The 12362-nt window shown below is 33.6% G+C and overlaps 1 non-coding gene across 1 annotated transcript; it reads right to left on the reverse strand.

Annotated features, from left to right (window-relative positions):
* Window positions 1-3486: 3486 nt before the first annotated feature.
* Smp_tRNA_01012_Gln_TTG.1.1 lies at window positions 3487-3552 on the reverse strand. The gene has a single exon. It is a non-coding gene (tRNA).
* Window positions 3553-12362: the final 8810 nt, after the last annotated feature.

Genomic DNA, 12362 nt, shown 5'->3' on the forward strand with positions numbered 1-12362 from the left:
TCCTGGCGTCTAGATTTTTCAACAAGTTATCTAATTTTGTTTGTTTTGATACATCATTATAGCTATTAATCGCATAACTCATTCAGGTGCGTTTTTGAATTTTGTAAAAATTTTCATTGTACAAGTTACAAAATGCCAAATCAGAGATATTGTAGTTGCTGGCAAGCAATATGCAGCGAAGAGAATGTACATTACTTAGATGTCCATTTACTAGACTGCTAACATCTAACTTGTGACTATTCAATATTTATCATCACTATCGACCAAGAATTAAGAAACGGTAACATTTTGGAACACATTGTGCTGAGAATTCTATATTGTACCAAAAATATAATATGGAATTAAGCTAATAATAATAATATCACATTAGAAAATAGAAACAAATATTACCCTGAATAATTATCATATTGAATTTTTTATTAAAAAAAAACGGAAGTAATTTTGAACAAAAAATCACTATGAGCCAAAAATTGATTTTCCCTTTCTCTTTTTTAATTCGTCATATCAATTAAAATGAATCTCGCGAGAGCGGGTTCGTGGATGCGCACTGCTAAGGAGTCCCATAATAGGACGAAACGGCCGTCCAGTGTTTCCAGGTTTTCCATGGTGGTCTAGCTTCAATTGACTCACGCTTTTAACTATGAAAAATACTAAATCTCGACAAAACCCCTTCTGATAATTAAAATGTAGTAAATTTTCGATAATGTAATAAGAAGACGAAAATTATCAGAACTATGTGATATATTAACGCAATACATTTCGAAAAATCTGATCACACATATACTTGTTAAGAACATTTATATATAAAAATAAAAGGTCAACTAGACTGGAAATGGGTTAAGAATAGACAAGGATAATAATAAAAATAATGTGAAAACAATTTGACACCTAATCACTCTGGATAATAAGCTATTACCAGGGTAGGTTTAAGGAGAGAACAAACTGTTTTTGAATACACAAAGGGGGTTTGAATTTTCGTATGGCTAAGGCTTCAATAAACCTTAGTATACGCCCTTTAACATTTTTATACAACACCACGAAAGCCGAGTTAAGATCAATCTTATGACCTGTTTTGACTATATGTTTGGCAACAGAGGATGATGGATGTTTATCATTGACTCTTATTGGGTCATTTGATTCTATTTGTTTCTGCAACCACTTTGGTACATGTTCACACACCTTAATTTTCAGATCACGATTGCTCCTCCCTATTTATGTGTGGCCACACACATATTTAAATTGGTGGACACAGTGGGATGTGACACAATCGTTTACATGTCTTTTAGGTTTTGAATGAAGCATGGACCTAGTTCTTTCTTTAATGATGTCCTTCGCTGCTCAATACGTCTTGTTGATGACTGATTTAAGCCTTTGTTTCAATAAAAGGCTATTTGAATCACCTCTAAATGGTAAGGTGATGTAGCCAGGCTTTTTTTCCACTAAGGCTACAGTAGGTCTTATTCTACCATGAACTTTCCATCTATTCATAATTTTCAGTGGATAACCATTCCCCATTAATGTCTTGTTTAACAACTTAACATAATCATCAATAGAATCGTTTGTGCAAATACCAGTGAGACCAGTGGAGTTCAAAACCACGTCTGTTGTGAGATAGGAACTCACTGAAGACAATTGGTGAATGGTTGCTCAACTTCGTGGATCAGTTGAAGTTAGACATTAACACCGTTGGATGCCAGCTCAGTGGTCTAACGGTTAAGGGCTTTGGCTCGAGACTGGTAGGTCCTGGGTTCGAGTCTCGCTCACGAGAGCAGGTCCGTGGATGCGCACTGCTGAGGAGTCCCATAATAGGACGAAACGGCCGTCCAGTGTTTCCAGGTTTTCCATGGTGGTCTAGCTTCAATTGACTCATGCTTTCTACTATGAAAAATACTAAATCTCCACAAAACCCCTTCTGGAAATACCATTAAGCCTGTTAAATAAACATTTTATCAAACCCCGTTTGTATTGCACAGGGCAATAACTATAATAACTAAGGTATTGACCCATCCATATCGGTTTTCGAAAAATGGATCGTTTGATTGAGCCATCTTCTCGTCTGCTTAGAAGTATATCCAGGAAGGGAAGCTGATCGTTGTTCTCCTCTTCACGTGAGAGACTGATGTGGTTTTGAATAGTGTTAAGTTTATTCAAGTTCATGTCATCCTTTCTTTCGCAGACAACTAAGATATCGTCCACATATCTCTTATAAAATGACACGTTTTCGATTAAGTCTTCAGACAGATTTCCGACAAGTGCCTTAAACATATCCGCTAATAATGGTCCTAACGGACTACCCATGGCAACCCCATCAATCTTGCGATATTATTCGCCTTCAAAAGTGAACTGAATTTCGTCAGTACATAATAGTAATAAATCTTTAGGAATTTTCAAAGGGATAGGTAATTTAAGGTTGTTTAAAGATAAATGGTCACATAATGTGTCAATAGTCTTTTTCAAAGGTACATTTGTGAATAAGGAATTCACGTCAAATGAGCACATTGTCTTTCCCTTGATATTAATATCACCTAAATGATCGACCAATTCAAAAGAATTCTTCAGAGAATACTTACAAAAATGTCTTTGAATAGGATCCAGCACTTTTGGTAGCTATTTAGATAGGTTATGTGTAGGTGATCGGTTTCAAATTGTTTTCACATTATTTTCATTATTATTATTATCCTTGTCTACTCTTACCTCCCATTTCCAGTCTAGTTGACCTTTTATTTTTATATATAAATGTCCTTAACAAGTGTATGTGTGATCAGATTGTTCGAAATGTATTGTAGTAAATTCTTATCAAAAAATCAATTGATTGAGAACATTTATTAAGATAATGACTTAGATATTATTTTAGTATACTCTTAGAAAACTATTGATTGTTTAACATAAGTATCTGATAAATACTGTAAACATCTTCCTTTCAACGATCAATGTATCTGAAAACATAAATGTCTATAAAATTATTAAAATATGATGATTCAATCTTCTTTAGTAATGTTAAATAGTAACTGATAGGAAGATCTAATTCATGAGCCTTGTTCTATTTTGAACCTATCAATTGGATGTATCTGTAATCCAATGTTGATGTTGTTATTTGAACTCAAGCTTAATACCTCTTACTTCAAATGCTAAACGTGTTAAACACTGAGCTAATGATTTAAAGTAGCTTCTAACGTGTTCAACAATTAGAACTTACTTATGTTAATCATCCCCTACTTACATTTCTTCATAAAATCAAATAGTAAAACAAACTGTTTACAGTTCATTCAGTATTGTTTGTTTGAATCTTCCCATCGATTTGTTAGGACTGCAACTGGTCAGTCTCTAATTGGCATATGTGCATACTGTGCGTATTGCCTCAATATAGCCTTAATTCACAAGCATGGTAAGCAGAGATGGATAGTGGCTTGCAGTGGAATCCAGGACAATCGTTTCGTCCTATTTGGGAACTCGTCAGCCGGATGTACCTGCATCTCAGAGTTGATGTTCACTCTGGGACTCGAACCCAGTACCCTCGCTTCAAACGCCATCGCGTTATCCACTCGGCCACTGAGTCCTGATGGCCACTGTTTACAGATAAATAACTATTTAAAAAAAGAGTCTTATATACGCCTATTCGTTAAGATTAGAACGAATGGCTTGACGAAAATTGGGCGCTGAGTATAGAGAAGTCGTTATATGTGAAAATTATATTTGAAATAATCTCAGCGATTGAAATTTAAATAATTCCGACGTTTCGTCCAGTTAACTTGTCCGGACTTCTTCAGGGTTATAATCAAAATCATCGAAGAAATATATGGTGTTTCTTTAACAATCATATCAAATCTATACTACGTTAAACCAAACATATTTGGATGTTGGATTTAGTAAATAGATTAATACGAATCAGTTAAATGAGTGAGAATCATATGACAAGTTCACGATGTGAAATAAAAGACTGAATTTTGATGGAGTTTTGTTCTCTGAGCTGGATGGTATGGTCGTTGAGCTTTCATAGTTCTTCTGAACGACATAATCAGCACAAACTTCGGGTATAAGTGAAGTGTTTAAATTTCTCCACATGTGGTTCACAGCTTGAAAACAACGACAGATTTAAAGTCAACAAGAACCAATCAACATCGAGGTGCACAGGACAAGCTGTGAACCACATGTGGAGAAATTCAAACACTTCACTTCTACCCAAAGTTTGTGATGATGATGTCGTTCAGAAGAACGATGAAAGCTCAACGACCATACTATCCAGCTCAGAGAACAAAACTCCATCAAAATCATCCACCTGAGCTACAAATCTCCTCCACCATCTCAAAAGACTGAATGAATTGTGTGTGCGTGTATGTGTAAGAATGAGTTATTCATGAATGATATTCGGTGTTGATATGTTTCTATATGAAGTAAAAGTAAAAGCGCAAATTGAAGGTTGAAAAATTGTTTCTGAATCATTGAATTGCAAATAAAAATGAGAATCATCAAGTACATAATTGTAATGCTAAACATAACTCATATTAATTTCAGTCAAAATAACGATTCATGTGAAATAAACAGGTTGAATAAAGAAAGGGTTCAATTACTTGTTGATGGATATTTGCCAAATGGTTGCTAACTGAATACCGTCCTTTCTGTTTAGGCTGTTCTTATTCACCTATATATACAGCGCTTCTGTTGTCAATCTCTCTTTATGAGTGTTAAAACATTACTGAAGTATTTTGGCCCCTTCTAAATTAATCCTGTTTCCTGTTTCTAACACATGTAACGCTATCACAGACACATTCTCAAGTTTCCTTATATCAACTGAGGTTTTGGGGACATTTTTCAAACACTTTTTATGTTCCTCCAACCTTACATTCAATTCTCTGGAAGTTTCACCCACATTAGCTGCATTACAAAGGAGTCTTATATTATTATTACATCATTATTATGGTATAACTGATGTAGTTTAACTTCAGTAATCAAAAACTTTCAACATTTTCTTCTAAAAATAGGTCACAAATATCTAAATCCTCATTATTCGAACGATTATACACCATGAAAAGTGATTACAAAACGAACCAACTTCAGCGAATCTATTAAAACAAAATAAAGAAACACCAAATAGTGTCTATTCAAAGCTTCTTTAAAGGTTAAAACTTTGACCAAGAGACTACTAAACATATTAAATTTAATCTAATTAGTTCATATCTTTATAGTTGAAAGCTTGAGTAAATTGAAGCTAGACCACCAGGGAAAACCTGGAAGCACTGGATGGCCGTTTCGTCGTATTGTGGCACTCCTCAGCAGTGCACATTCACCCTCTCCCCTCGCGAGATTCGAACCCAGTATCTACCAGTCTCGCGCCGGAGCACTTAACCGATAGACCAATGAGCCGGCATCCGATGGAGTTTATATCTAACTCCAACCAATACACGAAATTGAGCAACCGTTCATCAACTGTCTTCAGCGAGTTCCTATCTAACAACAGAATTGGTTTGAACTCCACTGGTCACTGCTTCTCATTGGAACTGGTTTGAACTGGTAGGTCCTGGGTTCGAATCTCTCGAGGCGAGGTCATGGATGCGCACTGCTGAGGAGTCATACAACAGAACGAAACGGCCGTACAGTGCTTCTAGGTTTTCCATGTTGTCTAGCTTCAATTGACTCACGCTTTCAACTATGAAAATACTAAATCACCGCAAAAAATCCCTTCTGATGATAATTCATATCTATTTTTTTAGTCTCTCATAAGTAATATATTTACTTTATTAACTATTATACATAAATGAATGAAATAAACAATTTCTCTTTAGTAAATCACCTACCCTAGAAATCATGTAGATTTTTTTATTACTGACATTTTACTTAAAAAAAGTTTTAAGTAGTATTAGGTGATTCTATAATCGAATATACATAGATAACTAAGTTTCCATGGGATAATTTAATTTCCTATAAAATTAAAATTAAAATTTTATTATTGACAAGGATAAATAATGATAATAATAGTTTAGTGTGAATTTTACTAATCAATTACCGATTACTTAGTGGTAAAAGGTAAGAAAGAGAAATAGATAGTATATCTAATGTAATCTAAGTCAATACTACTCAAAAATTTAAACTAGAGAAAGTTTTCATTAATATAAGCAATTTAATGATTATAAGCATATATAAATAGTGGCTAACAGTGGAATCCAGAACCGGCGTTTCGTCCTATTTGGGACTCGTCAGCTGAATGTACCTGCATCTCAGAGTTGATATCCACTCTGGGACTCGAACCCAGTAACTTTCGCTCCAAACGCCATCACATTATCTACTCAGCTACTAGTGAATTAAGGTTATATCGAGGCAATATGCAAAGTATGCACATATGCCAATAAAAGACTGACCAGTTGCACTCCTAAATATCAATGGGAAGATTCGAATAAACAATACCAAGTGAATTTAATGATTAGTGAAGAAATGAAAAACAAAACTTTTTTTCTTTATAATCTTATAAAATTAAATTTCCATTGTAAGTTTTAATTTTCTTGAATTATATTTGTGTGTTACTAAGAGTTGAATTCATGTATCGATAAAAGCTAGACCATCATGAAAAACCTGGAAGCAGTGGACAACCGTTTCGACCTTGTACCGGGCTTCTCAATAGTGTGCATGCACGATCCCGCATGCGGGACTCTAAACCAAAATATTTGGTCTCGCATGAGAACGCTTAACCTCTAGACCACTAAGCCTATATCCAACGGTGTTAATGTCTAACTTCAACCAATCCACCATATCGCACGACCCTCCACCATCGCCTTCAGTGATTAACTGCCTTTATGAAGTTCATTGGTTTAAAAGAAAAACAGAGGACATAATAAAAGCTAGAAAAAAGTATTTAATGGGAATTTAAAGTATTTCCTAAGCATTTATGAACATAATTTATATTCTAAAATCAACTCTTTTCAACTGAATTAAACATCACTGCTTATAATGTTTGTGACTGAAGGAAATATCGAAGCAATTCGAAAAGGATGCATATATGTTCATAAGAGGCTGATCAACTTCAGTCCTAAATATTAATGAAAAGATTAAAGCAACCAATACAAAAATCAACTACCTCCCAATGATAGTTGTGAAAAATGAAAGAAAAGTCCCAAATTAAAAATATAGCTAGTGGTCTGTAATGACAGAAACATCTATTGTGTAGTTTCTTATCGTTAGTGCCTTACATTATCACTGGTGGTGTAAATTCGGATGATCTTTTGTGTATACAGTTGTACAAAACATAAAATTACAAAGTAGCCAATACGCATAATATATGAGAACTTCAGAATTTGTTTTAAACTATTTAGAAGATTATATGGTAATTTTCATAGTTGAAAGCGTGAGCCAATAGAAGCTAGACCACCAGGAGAAACCTAGAACCACTGGACGGCCGTTTCGACCTATTTTGGGACTCCTCAGCAGTGTGCATCCACGACCTCGCCTCGCGAGATTGGAACTCAGAACCTACCAGTCTCACGCCAGAGAACTTAACCGATAGACCACTGTGCCGGCACCAATCCACGAAATTGAGCAACCATTCACAATTGTCTTCAGTGAGTTCCTATCTACCATTATGTATAGATAAGGTTGATGCACATCCTTGTATTCATTGAATATAGCAGTATATGTTAGAATTGATTGTTCGACACCGAAAAATCAACTGTAATTTTGATGGAGTTTTGTTTTCTGAGCTGGATGTTTTGTTCGTGGAGCTTTCATCGTCCTTCTGAACGACATCATCAGCACAAACTTTAAAATCATCCATCTCAGCAACAAATCATCTCCACCTTCTCAAAATCAACCGTAATATTTATTGAACCAATGAATCTCTTCATCCACAAATAAACTATCATTACTGCTATTTTTCTTTTAGTTTGCCAAAAAAAACTATTTAAAGATCTGTTTATTCTAATTTGTTAATATCATTCAATCATTTGGATCCCTGTTGCGTTTACAAAAATCATAAATAAAATGAATGTTTTCATGAGTTGCATGCATTTCAGTGTCAGGAGACACGAGAACGATCTATAAAGTTTATATAGATATATATACTAACAATGAAAAACCTTGAGAAAACCGCATCTAAACATAAATTATAAATAGTCTAATCATTTAAAAAGACGTTCTTAATAAACGATCCTAACATTGAATGTACAATGAACATAAACTTACTCCGTTTATATGTATTTTAAACGTTGATAATAACTTACATCTCCTATCCGTATATATATATATATATATATATATAACTCTGTCTCTATGCATGCTATAAACATGTCATCTTCTATCTAGATCATGAAAAGTTTTAATTTTGACATTTTTCTCATTCAAACCCAAAACATATATAGATTCTACTTTCCTTTCCCCCACCCCTACATTACTTTCTGTTAACTGTGTTATCATCCACATTAAAAAGTATTGAAAAAACAAAAAAAAAAATGGCTCCTGACAAACAAATTTATTATTAGAATATTTATTGTTAGACATTAATATTTTAATGAAAAGTTTTATTTGTTTGAAGAGATTTGTTTTATTACGCTTCTCCCTATCTCTCTATATTATATATATATTCAAATACAATGGTTCCAATGATAATATGTTAGTAGAAATTTCAATGAAAGTAATAACTGACATAAATCTGCCTTAACAACTAATAAAAATTGAAGTGATGGTATAACGTGCACGTTATATTTTAAGTCTTTTACTGAACTTATAACTTAAGTTATTATGTAACTTGCTTGTGTTTTTTTAGAATGGAGATTGATCAACTACAGTCTTTAACAACAATATGAAGATAGAAGTAAATAATACCAAATGAATTGAAGTATTAATAATCGTTTCATCTTAATATGTTTGTTTACACTAAAGAATAATCACTAGGAAATGTATTATAAATTAAAGGAAATTACTATTTTAATGTTAATCTAATTTGAACAGAATAGATTGTAGTGCCGGGCTTCGCTAATCGTTCACCTCGATAAACGTTATAATTATCAGAAGGAGTTATTGTAGAGATTTCAGTATTTTCATAGTTGAGATCATGAGTTGATTGAAGATAGGAACTCACTGAAAACAATTGGTGAACGGTTGCTAAACTTCGTGGATTGGTCGAAGTTAGACATTAACACCATCGGATACCGGCTCAGTGATCTATCGGTTAAGTGCTCTGGTGCGAGACTGGTAGGTCCTGGGTTCGAGTCTTGTCAGGCGAGATCGTGGATGCGCACTGCTGAGTAGTGCCACAATATGACGAAACGGCCATCCAGTGCTTCCAGGTTTTCCATGGTGTTCTAGCTTCAATTAACTCATGATCTCAACCGTTATAATACAAATCTTAACGGTGCATAAAATCAGAAGGCAAAGAGAAGCGGCAGCTACAGTTTATTGTCAAATAACACAGGCCAGAAAGTTATAAACACATTAGCAAATATCAGCGAGCAAACTAAAAAAGACACGCGTTGGAGATGGCGAGTAAGCCAACTCGAGAGAGCGAACCGTAAATGACGCACATTGGAGATGGCGGGTAAGCCAACTCGCTTTAATCAAGCGTTAATCAATATTTATAGTCAGACAATAATACGTTGCAGACATGGGATGAATAAGATAAACAAGTGTACACATACATACGCTCACATAAAAAGTAGTCAGGGTTAATAAGTAAATAATTAACAAGGTCAAAACAGGACCAATGATGTATAGGTAAATTGGCTTGTCCTGAAGCTATAATATAGTGTATTGGCTTAACATACCAATCGACACTACAAGATTATATATGATTTTTAAGTGTTATTTGACATTTACAATATTTTCATTAATTTTACTATTAATACTACAGTTAATATTACCACTATTAAGAACCTGGAAGTAATAGATAGCTATTTCATTCTAGTATAGGACTTTTCAATAAACAGCATCTACGACTCTATCACAAAGGATCAAATCCAAAACGTTTGGTTACAAACACAAATGCCTAATCTCAAGACCACTGAACTCAGAATCGATTTTTATCTCAAATATCATAAGTCATATGCTGGATATTAGATATAAGAAATAATAAAGTCAATTAATTACTCATTACATCCATAAAACATGAAATTAACATACAGCATTATATAACATCAGATTCAAATGAATTGTAACCTATTTTTAGAGTACAAGTGATGGTCAATGAAAAATCTAATGATAAACTTCAGTTTACAGCTTAGATTATCTTATTGGTTTGAAAGTTATTATGATAGATCTTGTCCAATGTGCAACAATTTCAAGAGTATATGTTCTTTTCTAGGACATTCTCTCTTCATAATTTTGTTACAAATAAACTAATAGTGTTTACCAATTTAAGTGTTAACCTATGTTCATTTATAAACGACTGAATAGTAAATGATGTTAAACTGACCTTCAGAGTTTCTACCTAATAACTAGGACTAAATGAGGGTTATAAACCAATGTGGGGGGAATTAGAATTATGATTTACAATTGATGGTTAAAGTTAGGAATTAGATTTAGGGTTTTCATCACGAACTGACATTAGCTATAATGCCAAAACTTTATTTAGCTAAATGGATGAGTAAATTTTGTGTCGAAATCCAAGACCTGTTATCGTATATCTGATCGGTTTGTCCATAAATTATAGTCTCGTCGACTCAGCTTATTTTTGATAGCGAAAGTTATGTAATTCATAAGAAAAGTATTCAAACACTAAACGTATTTTTTTGTTATTCTATTTGGTAACAGAATATCATACGATTTTACAATGAAATCTATGTACTAGAAAGAGCAATAGAAATTCTTTATAACTGATCATTTAAGAAAATCCGAAGCAAAACTTTTCATGGTTGATTATACATAAAAGAAATTGTTTTCAATGATTTACTAAATTGAATATTGTTCACCCAAGTTATATAACTGTAATGAACGTGAACACAATTAAGGATAATCGAATGTATTTAAACACCAAATTATGGGACATCTTAGTTAAATCTGAGAACCATATAGTAGATGCTTCATTTGCAAAATGTCAATCAATTGTCTCAGACTTTATTGTTCCTTCATTTCTACAGCAATGATTCTTTGTTCTTGTTCTCTTTGTCCGATCTTTATAACCTTCTGCTATCAGGCATTTCACTTTCGACTGATGCTACATACTACTTATATCTGTTGACATCAGTAGCACAAACCATATAACAATTAGGAACAAGTGTAATTGAATTTCTTTTTTACGATGTTCATATTCTTATAATAAAAATTTGTCGATTTTATGACTATGATATCTGGAACGTTTACGAGAATGAAGGCCCTGGATTCAAGTCCCTTTGATGTGGGCTCTCGGTTGCGCACTGTTGAGGAGTTCCATACTAGGACGAAACGGCCCTCCTTTGCCCACAGACTTTCATGGGTGATCTAGCCAAAATCGACTCATATGATAGAGGGTACCATTTTCACAGTGTATATCGATCATAAACTCCCCACGAAAGCATTAAACGCCAAGCAGGATAACTTTTTTCCGAAGGAAATTCGACAATTAGAATTTATCTCCCAATTTACATCTAGCATACAGTGTATTAAAGGCAATAATAACGAAGTGACAGATTCGTTGTCCAGAGCAACGATAAACGTGCTTATTACAAATAAAATCGATTATCGCGGTTTGGCGAAGTTGCAAGAAACAGACATTGAATTAAACAAACTACATAATTTTACAATCACTTCACTATCTATTTATACTCTGAAAAAGTTCTGAAGCTAAGTTTTCATTTTGATGTTATCAATATTCTCATGGGTTGATGAACTTAGTTTTATATTTTACATATTCATGAACATTTTGTTTTAATAGTGAACTCTAAGCTAAATTGTTATAATCTTGGATCCACTTTGAAAATGATTAAAATTTCCTTCAGTAAAATGTTTCCATGCTAAAATAAATAATTATCTGAGTTTTAACTATATGATTATCATTCATTTCAACGATGGTTGGTAAACATTATAGAATCATTCAGATGAACAAATACTCGTAAAGAGTAGCAGAAATTAGAACAACTCACACCAACTATGTAGTGAATAAGAACACGAGTCGGTACAAGCGAATATAGCACAAAACTACAGAATATTTCAGTAAATTATGAGAACCATATAGTAAGTAGTTAACTTGCGAACCATCAATGAATTGTTTGAATCTTGACCGTCCCTTCTGCATATATCAGTTCATCGTCTCCGATTATTATTGTTCATGCATTTTCATGCTCATTGAGTTTCGTTCCCGTTCTTTCGTTATTGATCTTCTACTGAAATACATTCAATGCCCGACCGTCGTCATATACTACTTATGTGGATATAAGTCACCCACATCACAATTATACAATATAGTTTTC

This window comes from Schistosoma mansoni, chromosome 4 (assembly GCF_000237925.1).
Source record: "Schistosoma mansoni strain Puerto Rico chromosome 4, complete genome".
Lineage (NCBI taxonomy): Eukaryota > Metazoa > Platyhelminthes > Trematoda > Strigeidida > Schistosomatidae > Schistosoma > Schistosoma mansoni.